At 37.6% G+C, this 22,838-nt stretch overlaps 1 long non-coding RNA gene across 1 annotated transcript; it reads right to left on the bottom strand.

Moving 5' to 3' along the window:
- Window positions 1-660: 660 nt before the first annotated feature.
- Window positions 661-1,933, bottom strand: LOC125264579. Its single transcript, XR_007184102.1, has 2 exons — window positions 1,551-1,933; window positions 661-1,175 (listed from the first exon to the last, which is right to left on the bottom strand). It is a non-coding gene; the product is annotated as an uncharacterized LOC125264579 (long non-coding RNA).
- Window positions 1,934-22,838: the final 20,905 nt, after the last annotated feature.

Here is a 22,838-nt window from a genome sequence, read left to right on the forward strand (position 1 = left end):
GATTGTGGTGGAGACCAATGATGTTGAACATGCAGCCCTGGGGCCGTACTGGGCAGGGGGCTTACTTGTGCAGCATTTTCAGGGCCATATTGACCGGGGGTATCAGGTGAGTTCTGTTCCATATCTTCATCTTGAGTTTCTGATTGATCTAGATCGACACTCTCACTGATGACGGAGAGCTCTTCTCTGAGGACAGCTGCAAAGTCTTTGCCAGTCAGTTTTGCAATGTCCTTTAACTCTGAAAGGTAAGTCTGTGTAGCTGTTTTACTAGCTACAGGTGTGTAGACACTGGCTAAGGCTCTAATGTGATAAGTGACATCAGTCCGTGTCTTACTGTTGAGTCTGTGTGGCAATAAAGGTAAGAGAGACTGCATAGCTGTACCATACACATACTCTACTACAACCTGTTTGTCTGACGCTGGCTCAGCGAAATCTACTGGGATTACCCTTTGAATGGAACCATATTGTTTCAGGAAATCATATAGTTCTTCATCAGTTTCTGTATCGGCTATACCACTAACTATAGCTGAGTTAGGGATTTGGAATATACAGTTGGAACACAAAACCAAAAAAATACCCTGCAGGTTCGTAATATCGAGGTAAGTATAATAAATGAAAAGGTATTTCACTTTCTTTTTGTTCTCTAGTTCACCTAAGTTATTTTAATCAGGCTAATCTAAGTTAGACCGGTCTTTTCCTAGGTTGCACCTATTTTGGAATTCCTATTTTTCTTCCTGAGTTAACTCTTTTCTCTTTCTTTTACAGGTAAGAAAATACCTTCAATTTACAACCAAATCAAAGTGGACCACAAGCCTTTCCAATCACGTTCAAACATATGAACTCAATATGAAAATAAAAGTATAACACCTTAAACTCAAGTTCAAGTCCAAATGTGAGTTCAATTATTCAGTTCAATGAAGTTTCAGTTCGATTCAGTCCAAAAATAATAATTCAATCGGTTTCCAGTTCAGTTCAAAAACAATTCCTGATACTCCTACCACTCTGGCAGCGAGTCACCGTACGCAGGAGATTTCCTCACTGATGCGATGGAGAAGATGAGTTGAAAGTCTGGGTCTGGCTCGCCATCCTGAATCCCGTCCGTGCATGTGCACACCCGCACACCGAAGACCAATCCTCGCTCCGACCGAGCCTCAAACCAAGCAAAAAAACCTGACCTGTGTAACAGGTCATAAACACAATAAATCTCTTTTTAAATCCTCAAATTACACAAATGAATGTTTCACAGTCTCTGAGTTGTAACATTACTGCTACGGTGCTTTTTCACCTCAATAATGGCGGCGGAGCGGCCTCTTTTAACTCACGGCTCCATTTCTCACACAAATACCGCACATCTTTCATTTACAAAGCATACGTTCACTTTTATAACATTCACAGTTTTCATAAACCCAAAATATTAACTGGTAAACAGTTTATGGCGAAGCATTTCCTTGTAAACAGCTACATTTTTTAATGTTAGCTCTCCGCCAGAGAAAGAGAAAAAAAAAAAAAAGTACAACACGGCAAAATGCAAGAAAACAACTCAAACTCACCAAAACCGGTGTGGCTTAGTTCTCATAAAATCCCTGTCAGTTCCTGACCAGGTAAGTTATGTTTTTCAACAGCAAAATCAACTTTTTCACTCTTTTCTCTACTTATTAAACACTCTTCTCAGCTTCTCAGGGAGAGAACAGCTCGTTCTCTCCCTCAGGTCTCTGCTGCAGCGTCACTTAAGTGCTGCATCTAAGGTCACTAATCCCTTAAAGGGGCAGTGACATGAATTTTCTGTCGGCATACTTTTAATCTTAAACATTAAATTGTTGTATTAACATTTTTAATTAACCCTGATGAATTAATTTACATTAAATGAATCACTTAATTTCAGCTTTTAAACTATTTATTCTTATTTATGTCATATTTCAACATGGGTTACACACCTCCTTACCCAAGTACTTCACTGTGGCCTGGGCAAATTCACATTTTGACAGGTTGACTGTAAGGTGCGCTTCAACAAGACGCTCAAACAATGCCCGGCCAACACAGTCCTCCATGCGGGTAAGAGAAAATTCATCGGGCCTAGTTATTTTATTTAACTTTTGGTAATCAGTGCAGAACCTATGTGTACCATCCGCTTTTTTTTTTTACTAACAAATAAATCAATGCCCAGCCCAGAAAATGAATGTTGAGCATTGTCAAGCACATACTGGACCTCAGATTCAAATACTTTTTGTTTCTCAAAAGAGACCCGATAAAAGTTGACATATTGGTTGCACATCACCAATGTCCACAGAATTATGTATCAGATGTGTGCGCATCAGGAGTAGGAACTATATAGTCTTGTTCCAGAACCTTTTGTACAACTGTATATGGGCCAGAAAATCGGGCATGAAAAGGAGATCAAGGATATGGCAACAAAACCAATACTTGATCTCCCAGACTTAAGACATGACATTCTGTACGGCGATCAAACAATCTTTTCATTTTTATTTGAGCCTTTACAAGATGTTCTTGTGCTTTTTGTCCTGCCAAAAACAAACGCCTACGAAACTCATTAACATAATCGGACAGATTTTGAGGCGGTTCTTTGCCCTTTAATTCCTCTTGCAAAACTGAGAGTGGTCTCCGCACTGTATGACCAAAAACTAATTTGTTTGGACTAAAATCTAAACTCTCGTGTCACCTCCCGGGCCACGAGCATTAACCAAGGCAGCCCGTCTTCCCAATCCCTGTTCAATTCAATACAGTAAGCACGCAACAGCGACTTCAGGGATTGATGAAAATGCTCTAACACAGGTTGACATGCACTAGACTGTTGTTTCACACCAAGCTGTTTCAAAATCTCCACAAACATTCCAGACATAAAATGTGTCCCTCGATCACTCTGAACAATCTTAGGTATACCAAAAATAGAAATAAATTGCATTGAAGCTTTAACCACAGCCTTAATAGTGATCTTATGCAAGGGATATGCCGCAGGATAATGAGCTGTTTGACACATAACTGTAAGCAAATACAAGTTACCTGATTTGGACGGAGGCAATGGCCCAACAGAGTCAATCATTATGGGCCCTATCATACACCTGGCGCAATGCGACGCCAGGCGCGACACAAGTGTTTTTTGCTAGTTTCAGCCCAACGCAGTTATCATTTTCAAGTCCAGCACCAACGTTGTTTAAATAGCAAATGTACTCATGCCCATCTATTCGCCCATGGGAGTGCTGGTCTGAAAATGAGATTCATGTTCAGGCACATTGTTGGCGTGATGCTATTTTGAGGCAACGGAACACGACTGCGCAATTGCCCAACAAAAACTTGGTCTAAAGTCAATGGTGCAGTATTTTTTATTTTTTTTTATTTAAAGGGTGTGTTAGTAATATGTGCCTATAGGCGGGTGTACAATGCCCGGACACTCACACAGGGACACGCAGCAGCACACAAATATGCCAAATATTAATGATAAAAGGATTACAATGTAAAAGATTATTATTGTGTACGTAAAGATAAAAATGCCTACATGTCATAATGGATAGTCATTGCATATATCAGAATTACCTATTTACAGTAATGATGAATGAAACTGGCTAATTATTTGACCAATCGTGCCAATGCACACATGTATTTAAAGCTGCAGTCTGCTATTTTTGGCCCTCTAGCGGTTAATAAACAGAACTGCACACGTCTTGCAGAAGAACATTGTAGCCGGAGCTACTTTTTTTCCTTGTATGTCTATGGCGAGTCACACAGTTACTGTGATACTCTGCGGCGGGTCCTACCAGTCTGGTCTGAAATAGTCCGAATATAAACACTTATTATAAGTGTACCATAATGATTCAGGGTAAGACAAAAACACGGTTTGGAAAATGGATTCATGTTGTACATTCTCATTATATAATTTTTGTAAATTTTGAACATAAAAAAAGTTACGGACAGCAGCTTTAAACTGACTCGTCAGGTTGAGGGTGTCTATATTCCGCCATGTAAATAGCAATCCGCCATGATGCAAGCACACCAGGCTTTTAAAGGGAATGGGAGATGACACTCTGATTGGTTTATTGCATGTTATGCCCAAAACACACCCATGACTTATTAAGAGACTAGGTACAACCCTTTTGGACAATGCGACCATTTTTTCCTTTCTTAAACTAGCAAAAGTGGATTCTGACATGCCCTAAGTGCACCTGCACCATGCACTTCGATCTTTAAAATAGGGCCCTATGTGTTCGAAAGGTTGATTTATTACCAGTATCAGACACAATGGCACAGGTTTTAAAGCCTGATTGGGTTTACCCACCACGTGGCAGGTATGGCATGTTTTAATAAATGCCGCGACATCTTTTTTAAGACTAGGCCAATAGAATTGCCACAAAACCAGGTAATCATTTTTTTCACTCCCAAATGGTCAGCAACATCACCATGGGCAGCACTTAATAGCCCTTCCTTAAATTAACCAGGCACTCTACCTAAATTATTGCCTCACTGCCTGAATCTTCATTTTGATGAATCCACTTCCTCAACAGCAACTCATCCTGCATAAAGTAGCCGTTTGCCACACTCTCCACCTCCTCAGGGGGCATTACAGCAGTGAATAGAGCTTGTAAAGCAGGATCTTTATGCTGCACAGCTACTAAGTCACAATGAGAAATATGAGAGAGAACAGATAAACCAGGTACGTCAAGTTTGGACACTTCTATACATTCAGATTATTAAGTATGACTCATTGTGTGTGTTACGGCACAGGACACAAACACCTCAGGGAATTCTTGCACCAATTCATCATTTTGCTCTTTCAACAGAGTAAATGAAACTACAAGTGGAGGAACAACATCTCTCCACACTCGCCCCCTGCCAAATTATTTCCCAGAATTACAGAAACACCAATCATGGGTAACAATGGACACATTCCAAGGGTTACCTCTCCTTCAACTAAATCCGAAGTTTTAAGTTAACTCTGTGCAAAAGAAGGGGACAAAGTCTGCATCCCTATCCCTATTATTATCAGTAATAAACGAAGCGTAATTGAAATCAGAATCAGAATAATGTTGGAACAACCGAATTGACCTTTTTACCTAGCGACCTCAGTTTGCCTGCCAACACTGGACATTCATTTTTCCAGTGTCCAGTGTTAAAGAAAAACTGGCAAACATTAACATCAGTTTTACCACGTGCAAAGTTAACCAGTCTCTGAGTAGGAGGCACAACATCAAATTTCCGTGAGCATTGCAGAGACTAATTTTCTCGGTGGCTAACACCACTACCTGCATTAACATCAACAAATACACTCTTATGATGGACCTTGATGGCAATAGTCATCCAAGGTAAGACCGTGGTGATGGTCTGAGTAAGATCGAAATAGATTGTAAGTTATAACTATAACAATGGATCTATGAGACCAAATATTGACCATCACCATCTCTTGTCACTCGAATTGAACTAAGGTGTTCCAGGCAAGAGGAAGTGTTCGATTCACCCAGATGTTATATAGGGAACCAACCACTTAAAGTCCCCCTGTAGTTAATAATTTTATCCCTTAAAACTTATCTTTTCACCAAAATGACATTTATTTAAAGATTTTTTTGTGAAAAAAATTTCTTCATGCCTTAAAACAGCTTGAATGTAACTCTACACCCTTGCTGGAAATACTGGTTTAATTTAGCCATATGCCTATATGTTTGAACCAGAAACTGATTCATAAGAAGTGGATGAGAGAATTATACAGGCTCATCTACAAGTCAATGTATCAGAATGGTAATGCGTTTCATGTATCGCTCTTATCTGTAACGTCAAATACATAGGCTAATGCTAATTAATATGATTAGCTTTTTGCTTGACTGTTATCAAACAGCTAATAATGTGTTGCTAATGTTACATAAACCATGTTCCTGTTCGCCATCTCAGTCTACCTTCTAAAAATCAGCATCCTTATAAATGCTTTGAACAACTTAGAATGTCAGTGGAGACTGGATAAAGGCATATAGTTCATCATAACATAATTTACATAATTCACCGGCAATATTGTTAAATGTACCCAATTTTCATATCAACAGAAAAACATACTAGCATTACCTGGCTTCTTGTGACCCCCCCTGCTTCACAGCATAGTTAATGATATGCTAAAGCCCACCCCGCACGTTGACGGGATTGGTTATAACATGTTTTCGATGTAGAAAACAAGGGCAATTTGAAAACGTGTTTTTGAGATGGTCTTTGGTTCACTGCAGTTTTAAAGAGAAAATACCCAGCAATGGTGTTTGACTGATGAATTTGCACATGGTTTGTCTTAAAGCATATTAAAAGCACCACATAAACATATAAACATTAAAAACTTGATTTTCACCACAGGGGGTCTTTAAGGCCAGTCATCTGACTTTGTTTATATTAGGTCTCAAGGCAGATTGGCAGCAGAATAGCATCTTTCATGGTCTCATAGATCCATAGTAATAGTCATAAACAAATGTATGCTTATTTCACTAAAATGTTTTAAATAAAAATAAATATTTCACTAAAAAGTTTTGGGTGGGTCTCAAGATGGATTGTACTCCTAAGATTGGTCATCAAGGAATATTGCTTTGTGGTTTACGTTCAGGTTCAGCGGGCTCACAACACATGGTATAAACGTTCTCTGTCAACTCAGGTTTGATCCAGCCATAAACATGGAACATGGAGAGCATCACTTTTATTCACTTCTTGCGAGAGAGCTGGCACTATTCACTTCTCTTCTGAAGATTAAGAGATCATTATGAAAAATATCATGAAATTAAATGCATGTACAAGGCAGGAATAAACACTGCTTCTGCAGTGAAAGTTTGAGAAGGCAGCTGAAAGAAAATATCTGACTATATCAATGCACGTGAACAAACAAATAGGCCTAATAAGTTATATAGGATCATAAAGTGCTCAAATACATGTAAGCTTAATATGTTTAAAAGCTTTTATATGTTAATGCATGTATTATATTTATATTAATTTAAAAGCAAAGTTTAATATTAATAGTCAATTATGAATATATGAATTATACGTAATTATAAATTCATATAATATACATATAATAAATCATTAGCAGATGGGGGAGTGGCTTTATTGCATCAGATAGCTACATGTCACACTCACAGCTCCAGTTTTAGTCAAACCCAGAATAAAACCTGCTCTGGAGATTTTAACACTGCTAACCTTTTTAACCGAGTTTGCTCAAACTAATCTTGAACTTACCTGCGGTGTGTTTTCTGAACAACGACGTAACTCGCTGCTTCACTACCATAGTACGATGCATCATTGAACAAATCAACTAGCTAGTCACGACTGTTTCCTGAAACCGTATTGTCGCAAACCTGTCGTTCAATCACGTTGGTGAATGACGTCACGCAGGTGGTGGAGTAATAACTTCTTTAAATGAATCTGTTTGAGATCGAATTAATGCTAGAATTTCTGCTATAAATTATGGACATGTCATTAGAGGACTCATTCTCATTTTCCTCAGTTATTTTACTTTATTTCCAGATTAAATCAAAGGCTTGTTCTGACGTAGCTACTAGCACGGTACGCACATGCGCACTCTTCAAAAACGGTGCTTTAAATCTCTTGACAAACTAAAATATATAAATGACATATTCGAAATAAAAGATATACACATTGTACTTAATGTCAGTTTGCTTATTTTGCTCAAGATAAGGATTTATTAAGTCCACATGTCATAATGAAAATACTAACTGGACCATAGAATTCTTCACATCTTACGCACCCAAAATCTGCGAATTTCATAGCCAAATCAGAAGCGAAAAAGAACATTTTTCAAATGAAATCATCAGTAAATTTTATGGCACCTACAGTAAATGTTGTATTGTCTTATATATGTTTTATTTTACCAGTTGTGGAATCCAAACATTCATCCAGGTAGTTTTTATGCAACGTATTTCCATTTTATGCAACTTTACACATTTATTAATAGTAAATTAATAATTAATAAATTTAAGATCATCATGTTTGCAGCGAACAATATATGTCAGACCTAGTGGAGTAATAGTAATAATAGTATCACTCCGCTAGGTCTGAATTGAAATATATTGTACGTTTTAATGGTTCATGCTACAAACATAACGATCTTACAATGCATGATGCATTGCTGTGTCCGTTATCGCATAGGCTAATTCCCACTTTTGGACACTTTTGCTTTAACAGACATTAGACAAAACTGCAAAATCAAGCTGTTATATTCATATATTTATTGTCCAACATTCCCAATTTTTCTGATGCATGTCCTTAATTTAATTTAATATGCTGGTATTAATTCAGTGTTTACAATGCTAATACTAGATCTTTTAAAGAATTTTAACCCAAACTGACTGGGTTTCTAGAGATCAAAGGTTTTGTGAAAAAAGTGGAAGACTTAAAGGTACAATTTGTAAGATATTCGCAGTAAAATATCCAAAAACCACTAGGCTAGTGTTATATATTTTGTCCAGCTGATTACTAACAATATCTCTAATGTTTTCAACTACTTGTAAATCATGAGAAAATTCCCCATTCTAAACAGTGACACGGGGCAGTGCAGTCGCCTGTCAATGACATCAGTTACCCTTTGTTACCGCCTTTACTGACGTAGAAACCACATGACAACAGTGTCGTGGACAAATGCGGAAGTAGTGTCTAGCGTCCAGCAAACCACTAGCTTGCTTCAAGCAGTTCCTTATTTACTTCTTGCACGTTTTATGGTGGATTGTGTTACTTATTTATGGAACATAATTACTGTTTACCATCTGCCGCTGGTTCTGTCGACAAGGACAGCTCCCGTAAACGTAAGCGTACGGGCCAACCAAACGACCCAAGAAGAGTTTGGGACAAGAGGAGAGAAAGAGCGAGGATCAATATCGGTGTTGCATTTTCTAGATGGAGAGAGCTTCGCGACAAACTTCACCTAGAAAGAGATGCCGATCTCGCTTGTGTTTTACTCGACAGGTGAGTTGTTTTGATTCGTATCTTTATAGAAAACGTATGCCATTATAACGATCAACACGATTAGTATTATGGGGCATACACACCAAACGCGGGGCATCGCGTCTCTAGACCCGCGCGAGGACGCGTCTCATCTGATCGCGTCTTTGCATTGACTTTGTATGTAATCTACTCGCGCAAATCGTTGAACTCGCGTTTGCTATGTATGCCCAATTATTGTGTTTGAATGTACACGAGTGTATATATTTGTTGAACAAGTGGTAATCGTTTTTATATCATCTGACTAAACAGTAATCAATTAATTTGATAATTTACTGTCAAACTATATTTGCTGTATTGTATTGCAATATAGTATGACGCAATATGTATTATACAATATTATTATTGATTTGAACACTTGAAACTGTGCTGTGTTATCACACCATCGAATTGGACAAATATTCTAACATCTATGACTAAAAATTTCGTTGTAAACCTTCCATTACTCGGGTCTAATTCAATATAATAAAACTATGACATCAAACACAACATTTATAAAACTTTACCTCATCCGTTAAATCCATGATTTATCTTTCCGTCTGATTGATGGCCGTCAGCGGTTGGGTAGAAGACAACAAATCCCATCATTCCACGCACCTTCTTAGCGTCATCAAACCACGCGATTGTTATAGTTTTGGTAGTGCGCCCTCTAGTGGCAGGTCCTACAACCTGTACCTTTAAACACATGTCTGTAAAATAAACTGTTAAAAGGATTTGATGATCACTGGTGATAGTATTTTATTCTGTGTTTTCATCATTCAGGTTGGTTTTCAGCTTTAATGTATGTTTTTTTTTTTTTTTTTTTTTAACAAAGCAGCTGATATTGCCATAGAAACTAGTGGACTGCCAAGTCGCTTTCACCACAAAATGGCGGAAACGCACTTCTATTGAGTGTCGCTTCTTGTTAGTGTATATTCTTTGGTAGCAAGTAGCAACTGACCCTGCGTTCCATTTGGAAGGGCACATCCCTATGCCCTAATCCCTTCAAAGGGTTTACCCTCTGGAGTGAGAGCTTCGAAGGGATGAAGGGTGTAGGGGTAAAAAAAACCCTCTTCTTTTGGAACGCACTTCAGCGTCATCTTAACAAGACAATCAAGGAGGCGCCTTCATCTTTTTTCCACTGGTTTACTCTTTGATTTAATATGCATTCATTTAACATTATAAGCTACTGCTGGTCTTTTACTTTAAATATAAAGTATATTGTGTCTATGTATTTGAAACATTTGAATGGATTGATAAAGGTAACTGTAAAGTATTTTTGTTGAAGTACAATGTCGTTTTGACCATAATAATGTACCAAATCTAACTCGTATAAATATTGCAGTAGTAGCTATAGAAAAATACTATTATATACATTTATAGGTAAAATCGAACTCCTAACCTCCGTTACCTATTCTGTGACGTCAAACAACTTCCCTGTGCAAAGGATCATGGGGGCATGAAGTGTCCATCAGTTGTACCCTTCGAAATCCTTCATTCCGAAGGGCCCTTTGAAGTGGCCAGTTTTGAGCACTTTGGTTTGGAACGACACTTCAATGTGGCAGCCATGATTATTTTCACTCCAAAGTGCCCTTCGGAGGGCAATATATCCCGTTTGGAACGCACCGTGAAACTGCCTTCATGCGACACAGGCCACTGGATATGACATCACTGCAGCGATTAAACACTTTCATCTTATCAAATATGGCAAGTCTGAAAAATATTTCTTTACAACATCCATCAAAACTTTGTAAATGCTTTCCCATTACAAAGTTTTCCGTCTGCTCCCCCTTCAAACTTTAAACTGGTTTCCTCACCTTTCTTCTCTCTCTCAACCCTTTATGTATTTTTCACTATGCTTTTATTAACAATGTTTTTTTCTTCTCTCCAACAAAGCATGGACAAGGGAGGACATAAAATGGAGACAATGATGATGTTATCAGTTGGACTCTTCATCAGCATTCCTGTCTCTTGTGGCCTTTTTGGAGCGTAGGTGAGTGACAGTAGAGAGATGCAAGAAGAGAATGCCGTCCTGAGACGTCTCCTTAATGCTAAACATATGGCCAAGAGCAAGACTTGTCTGCAGACTTTTGGGCTGGAATTCTCCCCACTCAATTTCCTTTGTTGGCTCCTAAATTTTATACACAAAGCAATAATAAAACAATACTAGCACTGTTATGAATATGTCTGTCACCTCTGTGTGAATATTAATAGAACTGACTTGTCACGATTAGCACATTCTTACACTATGAATCTTGTTTTGAGGTAAGACAGTGCTCTTAAATGAATATTTCAGACTGATGAGAATACACAAATGGCTGCTTCCATATGTATAAGAAATGTATTTATTTATTAATGAATGAATGACAGTTTAATATACATCCTTACAAATCTGTGAGCACACATTTATACTGTTATTCAGCAAGTATGCATTAATAAACTGACAAAAAGTCAAATCATCAAACTTCTATCCAGTCATTCAAGTAAAACATTTTTGATATTTTTTTACTCATATTAAACCTGTACAGCAACAACACAATATATGCCAAGCAATTATCATTAAAATGAGAGCAATTAGATGGGTATATATTTATAGGAAGGGAATATTTTTGTCCATCATTAAATCCTATAAAAATGTACAGCATCTGGCTCTTGAGAAATTGCAGCAACTAAACAGAAAATGAATGCAAGCTAAGCAATCATCGGCACACACAAATGCCACAAACTTTTGGAACTTTTAACAAAATCTCTTGATGTCCTTCTTTCTTAATGTCATTATAAATTCTTTCCTAAACCCACAGTGATTAAAACGATTATTTTAACTGTTTATTTTAAACATTGTCCTTTGCTTTCATGCCTATCCTGGCCTCTTTTCTCCATTGAGCAAAACCATAGCACATGAAGCAGACTAGAGTTTGGAGATCCAAAGAGTTTCCACTATGTGGACAGCAAAGTTTTTTTTTTTTCTTTTCTTTTTTTTTCTGGGGGCCGGGGGAGCAGAGGGTAACTATCGGCTAATGGACTACGCAGGCAGTAGGGGTAAGACAGTTAAAAAAGACAAGAGGCTTAATGTCTGCTGTGTAAAAAAATAAAAAAAGCACTTGGATGGAGCTCTGCTGGTGAAGGTCCAAATAAAGACTATAGTGATTTAATCCTAGCTGTTTATCATTCTAGCAGAGATGCTATGACCATTGTGACTAAGAATAGTAAAAGAAATGCAACAAAAAGCATCTCTCTGTAGGGATGCATTGATTAAAAAAAATGCTGGCTGCCATAAGTTGATAATTAGCCAGTGTTATGGCTGATATGGCAGATAACTGCAATTCAATACTGTTTTGTCTAAATACATTAACAAAACCTAGTGGTATGCCTAATTAGACCTTGATTAGCTGGTTCGGGTGTGTTTAATAGGGGTTGGAGCTAAACTCTGCAGGACAGTGGCCCAGCCTCCAGGACTGAGTTTGGAGACCCCTGATGTAGAGTATGAAAAATGGATATTCATTTTGAGATTTGCTTAAGATCACATTTAACATGTTATAGAATTGCTTTTTCAAAGATTTAAGAGAGAGTTTAAAATTTAAGTGAGCGTTACATTACAGCAAAAGGTATTCTAAATGTAAAAATTGAGGAAATGAGCATGCAAAGTTAAATATCAAATATTTACTCGCAATTCAATTATTTTACATACAGGAGCGATTCAGTGTTTGAAAAAATATATATCTGTATTTCGGCAGCAGTAGTCATGGACACAAAACCACCAGGTTGTTGGAAAGATGTGTTCCTGTTCATTGCAACCCAGGGAGATGTAAAACAAAAATGTTTTTGACTCCATGCCCTAGTTTTGTGATGATCCGTTATATGTGATTGAAGCCTTGAATAGACTCTCGGTGGATACATGGGTGGCCCGACATGGAAATGGCTTATAAAATTTGCACCATTTTTGAACTGTGCCTTGTCATTTGTAGGAATTTGGAGAAGGGGTATCAAATTTAAAGACCAGAGTGTATAATAAATGTTTAAAATATCATGTTTAAACATTTCTGCAACATTTGATTCATCACCCTTTTTCAGAAGTGTGAACTCTAGAGGAGAGATATCACAGGAATACTGTTTTTGGACCTGAAATAGCAAGCTTGCCTCAATTCTGCTGATAAATAGCTATAATCGTTCCAAGTCTCCATGTCTCTTTGTCAGATTGTTAAAGTCCTGCTTTTTTTTAATCGAGACTGCTGAGGGTGCATCACGCTTGACTTTTATTTTTGATCAAAAATGTTGGAGTTCGCATGCACATGCAGGAAAAATTCAAATAATAGCAGGCTTACACTTTACCTATTCTTGATTTAAAGCATGTTAAAACAAAAAATGCATGTAAACATCAACCCATTCCACAATACTACTGCCCTGCCCCCCAAATCACCTCATGCTTCTCCACAATCTCTTGGCTTCCTTCCCTCATAAAAATATATGTCATAACCTGCAAATTTGCAAAGGCTCCCCTCTAGAAGGAAGTCTTTTATTAGGCATTATGTTTTCTTTTGCCGCAGGCGGCAGACAAAATAAACCCGACCTGAGATTTATTTCTTGTTCCTCTTGGCAGCGTGGCATCCAAGAATCACACAGCGCTCTGGGTTCACCGCGAGAAAAGAATCTTAATCATAACAATGGGTCCGACGACGGCAAGAGACAACGGAGCACAAGATGCTATGCGCTAAAGTGGAGAGGAGGGAGAGGGAAAACGAAAAACATAATGTGTTTCATTGTACCACTGAGAGAATAAGTAGAGCAACTGTTGATTTAGTCTTTGTTTCAGTATTTTCATTCATTCCCCCTAGAAGACAAGGTTGAATATTCAGCTCACCGCTCCCAGGGACTCCAAGGCAAACAGGAGTCTCGCAGCGAGTGACCCTTACTCCACATCTCCGGGCGAGACTGAGCCAAAGAGAGGATGGAGGAAAAGTCTAGCAGGCAGGAAATTGCCCCGCTCTGCTGCAGAGAACTCAAAATGAGTTAGCAAAAGAAGGGCTACTGTTGGGCCTGTGTGGATCTGGAGCATTGCAGAGAAAATGCATGTCTTATGGGCAACATGGAAGCAGGTTTTTACCCAAACCTTCACCATGCCTTCAATCATTCTAGACTTAAGAAGCTGCCAGAGTTCCTCTAAATCAGGGAAATGCAAATTCTGTCCTGGAGAGCTGCTTGTCCTGCAGAGTTTGCTCAAACCCTGATAAAATCTCACCTGGTTGTAGTTTTCTAGTAATCCTGAAAACATTGAATAACTTCAGGTTCAGGTGCGTTTGAATAGGGCTGGAGCTAAACTCTTCAGGACAGTGGCCCTCCAGAATCAAAGTTGCCCATCTCTGCTCTAGATGAAGATAACAATGAGATATGCATGTGAAATATTACACCATGTCTACACTGGATGCGAAAATCTGTTTGTTCTTCGTGTCAAGATGAGCGTGAGCATTTGAAGTACATCATAAATAGAATGGGGTATCAGTTTACTGTTGGGAATTTGTTGTGTCGCATCGCGCCACATCTAGTGTAGACAGCATCGCTGATTATAATGGGTTCAACTTGTTTTTGTTGCGTTGCATCGCGCCACTCACATCTACCCTAGTGGAAAAATAGTATAGTTAAGCACAATTTATTATATGTACTTTAGTATAACTAAATGTATTTGTGGCACACTATAAATTTGTATACTTAAAGTGTGCTAAATTGGAACAACAAATTTTGTACTAAATGCATTTTAGTTGTCCAAAAGCAGTGGTGAAGTTCAACTAAAGTTGTACTAAATACACTTGTTTGTGCTAAAGTGGAACTATTCCAAGTATACTTAAGTACACTTTAAATATACTCTTATATTTAAGTTTTGAAATGCATAATTCACTCCGCATAAACTTAGAACTTTAGAAACATTAGAACTGCAATTCAATTACATTGTAAGAGTGTTGAACATACATTAATATTATACTGATAAACTTTTAGTTATTTTAAAACACATTGCAATGGCATTTCAAATAAACTTGAAGTGTGTTAATGGCATCATTATATTGTGTTTCAAATAGGCTACAATAAAGTCATCTTTATAAATTATGGTACAGCTTAAGAATTTGTCTTTTACAGACACCCTTAGTATCCTAGTAACTTACTTATCCAATAAACATCAGCGAGACAATGGGAACAGATATATACCTATATTGAATGTAGGAAGCATTCGTCTCTGCACACTTCAAATCTCAATGCACTGCACAACTGCTCCTGATGTAAAACGAAATTAAATGGTTTGGCGGTCTCGCATTACTGGGGCTTTAAATGTGACGCATGAATTGAAATGATTTACTTTTCATGCAGTTAACGTTTTATTTCACATTTTACATTTTTTTTGTAATTTTTGAGGACTGGTCAGGATCAGAATGAACTTTTTATCAGAATGAACTGATTACATAATGCGTGGCGCATCGCAGAGCTAGCGCAAAACGAGAATTTGTGGTTAAAAAGTTTATATATATATATATATATATATATATATATATATATATATATATATATATATTTTTTTTTTTTTTTTTTTTTAGAAAATGACAGATCGTTTCGCTAGATAAGACCCTTATTCCTCGGCTGGAATTGTATAGAGCCCTTTGAAGCTGCATTGAAAGTGCAATTTGGACCTTCAACCTGTTGGTAATGGTTGAAGTCCACTATATGGAGAAAATTCTGTAATGTTCCCCCCAAAAACCTTAATTTCTTTTTGACTGAAGAAAGAAAGACATAGGACCCCATCATACAGCTGGTGCAATGCGGCGGCAAGTGCGACGCAAGTGTTTTTTGCTAGTTTCAGCCCGATGCAGTTATCATTTTCACGTCCTGCACCACATTGTTTAAATAGCAAATGCATTTGCACCCATTTGTGTGCCCATGGGTGTGCTGTCTGAAAACGAGGTGTGTTCAGGCGCATTGTCAGCACATTGCTATTTTGAGGCAACTGAAATAGACTGCACCGTTGACCAACTGAAACCTGGTCTAAAGTCAATGTGCAATATATATATATATTTAAAGAGCGCATTAGTAATATGCGCAAAACTGCGAGCACAACTGCCTTTTAAAGGGAATGGGAGATGAGATGCTTGGTTTATTGCATGTTACGCCCAAGACACACCCATTACTTATTAAGAGAATAGGGACTTTTAGACCATGTGCCTGGCGCCGCCAACCATTTTTCCCGTCGTTAAACTAGCAAAAGTGGATTCGGACACTCCCTATGTGCACTTGCGACGTGTGCTTTAGACCATGTGATTAGATTATTAAAATAGGGCCCATAAACATCTTGGATGACATGGGGGTGAGTAAGTTATCAGGACATTTTAATTCTGAAGTGAACTAATCCTTTAAATCTAGTGTATGATTAAAACAATGAGTGGGTCTAGTGACTTTTTGCTTGACCCTAAAGGAGTTTAGTAAATCCATAAACACAGCCCCTAACACATCATTTGTATTATCTATGTGCATGTTAATATCTCCGACAAGCAATGCTTTATTCGAGAAAATCTGCAAACTGTTTTAGGAAATCAACATAGGGCCCTGGAGGTCTATACATGGTAGCCAAAGCAAGAGATGGTAGGGAATTTTTTCTTATATCTGAGAATGTAATATTTAGCACAAGCATTTCAAACGAATTAAACCTGTGCTGTGTTTTCTGAGTAACATTAAGAATATCTCTATAGATTGGTCGTGGCGGCGGTGTTGCAACAATCAGACGGGGCTCGTGCTTATAAAAGCTTTAATATCTTCATGCCTTATAATCACATTTAGCAGATTAGAGCTGGGTGATAATATAGTTTACATTTTGCAACAATATACACAATCGCACAGCCTAGATTTGCTATATAAAACAAGACATGTTTTATAATATATGAGTATATTAAAAGAAGTGTTTTTATACATATTTTATTTTATGTATTGTCCCTCTTTTTCATCAGATTTGTACTGACCACATCAAAATAGAAATTCTTTGTAAGTGCCGCACTCATTGACTTATCTAGTGATTCTAGTTTTAGTGTTAAACACGTCTTTTTAAATGGATGGATATACTTGAGAGTCTGAAAACAAATGCTCAGAAGAAGTGTGAGGTTCATTTTCTTTCTGTCTAGGGTATCCATTTGGCCAAAACTTTAGTTGTTCAAGGTTATCAATCAGTCCAGCTAACAAACAACCAAATCCCTTTGGAAGTCATTAAATCACAATACAGCACAAGGTTAGCTGCCTTATGTCCTCACCACACACTGTTTTGGTTATTTTCTAGTTTGCATTTCAGTGCCTCATTCTTTGTCAAGTTCAACTGACTGTATTTGTATATTTGGTGAGAAAAATGTTGTAATTTAACAAGAGTTTTTAATATCTGCTTTGATTGCATTCACCGAGGTCAAGAATGAACTTATAAAACAGCACACTGGCTTTAAAGAGTCATGAACAGAATTTATACAGACTAAATAGGCTGAACAGTGTTGGGCCTTTGGTTTTAGGATGTTCTGAATATTAGTTCTCTTGCAGCTTTCACTTTTAACTGTGCCAATCATAACTCCCAAACTACTACAGGATACTTACTTTAGTCTTTGAAGTTCCTCCATTAAACATGTTACAAAACACCATTCTTGATGTTCATTTCAACATCTGACTTTGATGTTTCTGACAAGAAACGGTATATTAAAGGTGCCGTGAGTCAATATCACGCATAAAATATCCCAAATATCACAACTAAATAACACCGATATGACTGAAATAAGTGTGTTGAGACATCACACATGCCTCTGACAGTCTGGCACGGGGGGAAAAAAGGAACAGCATGACATCTTTAAGCAATTCAGAAATACTATCACAGGTTTGCTTTCTTTGGGTAGCAGGATTTTGGAGAGAGGGTGCATGATTGAAGGGATGGCGGCGCTGTAAATTAAAGGCACAATATGTAATATTTTTGGATTAAAATATCCAAAAACCACTAGAACAGTATTATATATTTTGTTGACTTGTGTACTTACATTATCCCAAATGTTTCCAAGTGTCCGTGTGTCGCCTATCAATGACATGAACATTATCCTAGATTTTTATTTTTAGAAACCATGCAAACACCAAAGACGTTTTAATATATTTTAATATATATAAGCAACTGTTTGGATACATTCATCGACAGAAAACTAATCATTGTTATATAGCTCAAAACAGTAAGTCTTTTTGTTTAAATCTCGTTTTCTTGATTTATGCAAGTACCATATTTTACCATGACTAATATGGATCTAGCTTACTGCAGTGTGCAACAGGTGTCTCATAGCAGCCACCAAGGGAACGCACAGAGTAGCATTATAACAACTTTCAGCACACAAATGTATCTAATATAATAAAACACCACATACACCACACACACATGACCAGAAGAAGCGGAAGTGCTCGTCTGCTGCATAATAAAAGCTCCACTGCTCTCGAGCCGTGTCATGTGTCGCGCTTGTCTCTCACAAGCAATCGCTCCAGCGGCCTCACTCCGCTCCAACGGTTTTCAGCCACACCCTGCTTCATACTAATAAAATACATACTAAATACATCTGTCCACTCCAGTGGACGTCATGCGCAAAAGAGTATATTATGCCTACTGGGCCTATATATGGGTTCCTCCTTATTTGTACGTTTTAGTTAATATTATGATATAATTTACACTTGAATAGTTTTATTAAACAGCAATATTAAATAGTCCTCAGATTTTATAAATGTTTTTCAATGCTTAGATCTACAGTCTATATTTATTTATTAGGTCATCTAAAAGTGTAAGCATATATGAGGACAGGGATTGCATTCGTGGGTGTGTGTGCCTGTGTGTGTATATTTGTGCTCACATATGATACTGATTTAATAGTTTTAAATAAAAGTTTTTAAATTAATAAAATTATTTTCGAGACATAGAATGTTATGTTTTTCAAATGTCCTCTCTATTGCTGTTGTTATTTAATGTTCCAAGACTTCTGATGCAAAAGCCTCTAAAAGCCACATCTGTCAAAAATTACATATTGAGTGAATGCTCTCCGCACACAATATACGTTCGTCAAATACTTTCACTTCAAATCCCAGCCTCATCCCATTCAGAATAGATAGAAACCTATACATAATAGTCTGATTAAAATGATAATTTCAAAGTCTTCTTATTTGTATTCATACATTTGCTCTAAGTAAATGTTTTAAAAACATGTTTGTTTGTTTGTTTGTTTGTTTGTTTTTTCAGACCAAGCAATGAGTTCTGTTGAATCACTTTTTATACCATTGATGCATGGTGAAAAAGTCAAATCAAACATTAAAAAACTATTACTTTGTGATTTAATATTATATTAGCATATCCATGAATATGATTTCTGCCCGAGTCTCGTTAGATTATTTTCCACCGGCTATCTTCAGAATCTTCAGAATGCAAATTGAGATATTTTTGTTGAAATTCGATGGCTCCGTGAGGCCTCCATAGGGAGCAATGACATTTCCTCTCTCAAGATCAATAAAAGTACTAAAAACATATTTAAATCAGTTCATGTGAGTACAGTGACTTGTATAGTGATGGCCGATTTCAAAACACTGCTTCATGAAGCTTTGGAGCATAATGAATGAGCGTGTTGAATCAGCGGTTCAGAGCACCAAAGTCACGAGATTTCAGCAGTTTGCCGGTTTGACACGCGATCCGAATCATGATACGCTGATTCATTATGCACCGAAGCTTCCTGAAGCAGTGTTTTGAAATCGGCCATCACTAAATAAGTCGTTATTTTGTTTTTTTGGTGCACCAAAAATATTCTCGTCGCTTTATAATATTAATATTGAACCACTGTACTCACATGAACTGATTTAAATGTGTTTTTAGTACCTTTATGGATCTTGAGAGAGGAAGTGTCATTGCTCCCTATGGAGGCCTCACTGAGTCATCGGATTTTAAATAAAATATCTTAATTTGTGTTCCGAAGATGAACGAAGGTCTTACAGGTGTGGAACGACATGAGGGTGAGTAATAAATTACATTATTTTCATTTTTGGGTGAACTAACCCTCTAAGTCTACTGGATGTTATCAAAATGGCTGAAATACAGAAGCTTTAATTTAGATAAAATGTTGCAAGTAAAACATTTATAAAAAGTACTAAAAATCAATAAACATCACCCAAAAACAGTTAATATAATGGAGAAATAAATATTTGAAGTGTGCAGTAATTCAGCTCTCTAGAATGAATGTGACTGTCAAAAAAAGTTAAACCACAGACTAACTGCTCTTATCAGCACCTGCCATATTTAGCTCCCTACTGTCAGATCAATGTACCAAAAATGGTCTTGACCAGTAATTAAAAAAGAAAAAGAAGAAAGAAAAAAAATATTTGCTCTTAAAAAGGCTGTGTGAAACACAATTTATAGCAGCAGAAGAGGAACAAAGAGTGAAAGTTATTGGCTGTAGCATGCTATTGTGTTTGAACTGTCTACATAGCTTACGGGAAACGGGACGTTTGTTATTAGTTTTGTTAAAAAGAATGTTTGGAATGGCAGCTGGGCTAGTTTGGAGCTGGACTTTGAAGGTTCTTCTAAGGAAATCTAAACTGCAATTACTGTGTTCAAGTGGTATTAAAGGAATTCACCAAAAATTAAAATTCTGTCATCATTTACTCACTTCCAAATCTGTATGATATTCTTGCATTTGCAGAACACAAAAGATGGTTTTGTACAATGTTTCAACTGTTTTTGCCCATCAGTGGGATTCAGAACAATATTATACACCACTGACTTTCATTGTATGGAAAATAAGAAAAAAAAGACATTTTTCAAAATCTCTTTTGAGGTCATGCAGGTTTAGAACGACACGAAGGTGTGTAAATGATGGCAGAATTGTAATTTTTTTGTGAACTATACCTTTAAGAATCAGACCGTGAAGGAATGTCAATAAAGAGAAAACTACGGTAATACATTCACACAAACGTATTTTGCAGAGAAGCACATTACATTGACTTTCAGTATAACTGTTTATCTTCTTCTTTATCTTGCTTTAGTTTGCACGTCTGCCGTCATCTTTTTCGTCTTCCTCGTCACTTCTTTCTCTGTCTTCATCTTCCAGTGCCTGTCCAGACGCTTAGTCTGCTTTTCTTGGACATCCGTCGGTAGCGATTGATGGATGGATGCGTCTGTCGTTCCTGAGGCTCCTTTGGCGAGCACTCCTGCCATCCTTTCGACTCAATGAAGAGCAAGTGTGCTGTGAGATTACTTCAGACCTTGCCTCCCTGATCATCCTACAGTTGATGATGAGAAAACCAGTAGCCAGGGTGCATAAATCTAAACAGAGCATCCTTTTTCTTGAGGGTGCGTACTGTATGTGTGTCTCTGTGTTTGTATACGTGTGTGAGGTTCTCTCTGCAGAGGGAAGAACTGGAGCTGGACCTCAGACCGAGAAGGCGGGACAGATGGGAAGTGAAACTTCATACATGCAGAGAAGGTTCCACAGGGACAACTTTGCTCTTGAATAATTGTCTTGTACGTTTTCCTCCCTCACTCAGTCTCGCTCTCTCTTTCTTTGCACTCTGTTATTATGTTGTCTCTTCTCGTGCAGAATAGCCGCTCTGTCTACCTTGGCTGAAGACAGTCTGACAAAACAGTGCATGGCGAAGGATGAAGTTTACAGTTTTTTGGGGGGATTTTCAAAGTGCATCTAATCCCACTTTTAACACACTTTTTACACTTGTCATTTTGGGTTATGAAACTCTTCACCAGAGTTTAACGTATAGTTCACCCAAAAATGAAAATTCTGTATTCATCATTTACTCAGTATAATGTTGTTTTAAACCTGTGTGACTTTTTGTTCTCTGGAACACAAAAGAAGATATTCTGAAGAATGTTTCTTCTGAATGTTCTGAAGACCACCCCACAAGAGTCGACTCTGAGTCAATTAAACGAGTCGTTTGTAAAACGAATCCCAAGCCGTTTCGTTGTGACATCAAAACAGAACATTAGCATATTGCCCGCCCACTTATTGGTCACACAGACACCAGGGAAACCTCAAACACTGGCAATACTTGAAAAATCAGTGGTTAAAGTTCATCTTTACAAAGATACTACAGCAGTATAGCGCAAACCTTGTGCTGTGTTCCTGTCATTTTACTGACGACTGCTTCTTCAACCTAAATGCGTTCAACGAGGGATTCGCAAGCTGGTTGTTATTGAAGGATGGGTCAGTACCCAGCTTATGTGGACCAGCTTCTTCCTCTTCCGAATTACAACCTGTAAGTATGATTAATAATTGTTGCTGTTATGTTCTCTGTAGCATGCACAATACGTATTGTGTGTTGTGTACGCTCCGCACAGCTTGTAGGTCTCCGGCTAACCAGCTAACAGCAATATGTGTTCACTCGCAATTTTCTAGAAATGTGTCAAATGTCTGTCGTTGTTATTACTTGGAGTTATGATATAGAATAGAGCAAAACGTTGGTTTACAACTGCAGTGCTGTGTCAATACATTTCTGCGTTGGGCTAATGCATATACTCTAACTGTTTGGGTGTTTACCATCGAGCTGTGGGCTAGGTTCGCTAACATAGTCACAAAACAACTTATTTCCTCTCTGAGTCTTTTTTTTTTTTTTAGAACAGAGCACCATCATTATTATAATACAATGTAAGTGATGCAAGCATTGTGTGTACTCCGTGTTATCCAGCAGAAGACATCTGACCAATCACCGCATATTAGCATCACGCAAACGAGGGGTTTGAAAAAATGAATCGTTTGGGAGTCGTTGAGCAAATAAGGTAAAAATAAATGCATTTTATAAGACAATGAAAGTGTTTTTTGACCTTGCATGCTTGTAAACTTGTTATTAGGGACTGC

Source organism: Megalobrama amblycephala, linkage group LG3 (genome assembly GCF_018812025.1).
Source record: "Megalobrama amblycephala isolate DHTTF-2021 linkage group LG3, ASM1881202v1, whole genome shotgun sequence".
Lineage (NCBI taxonomy): Eukaryota > Metazoa > Chordata > Actinopteri > Cypriniformes > Xenocyprididae > Megalobrama > Megalobrama amblycephala.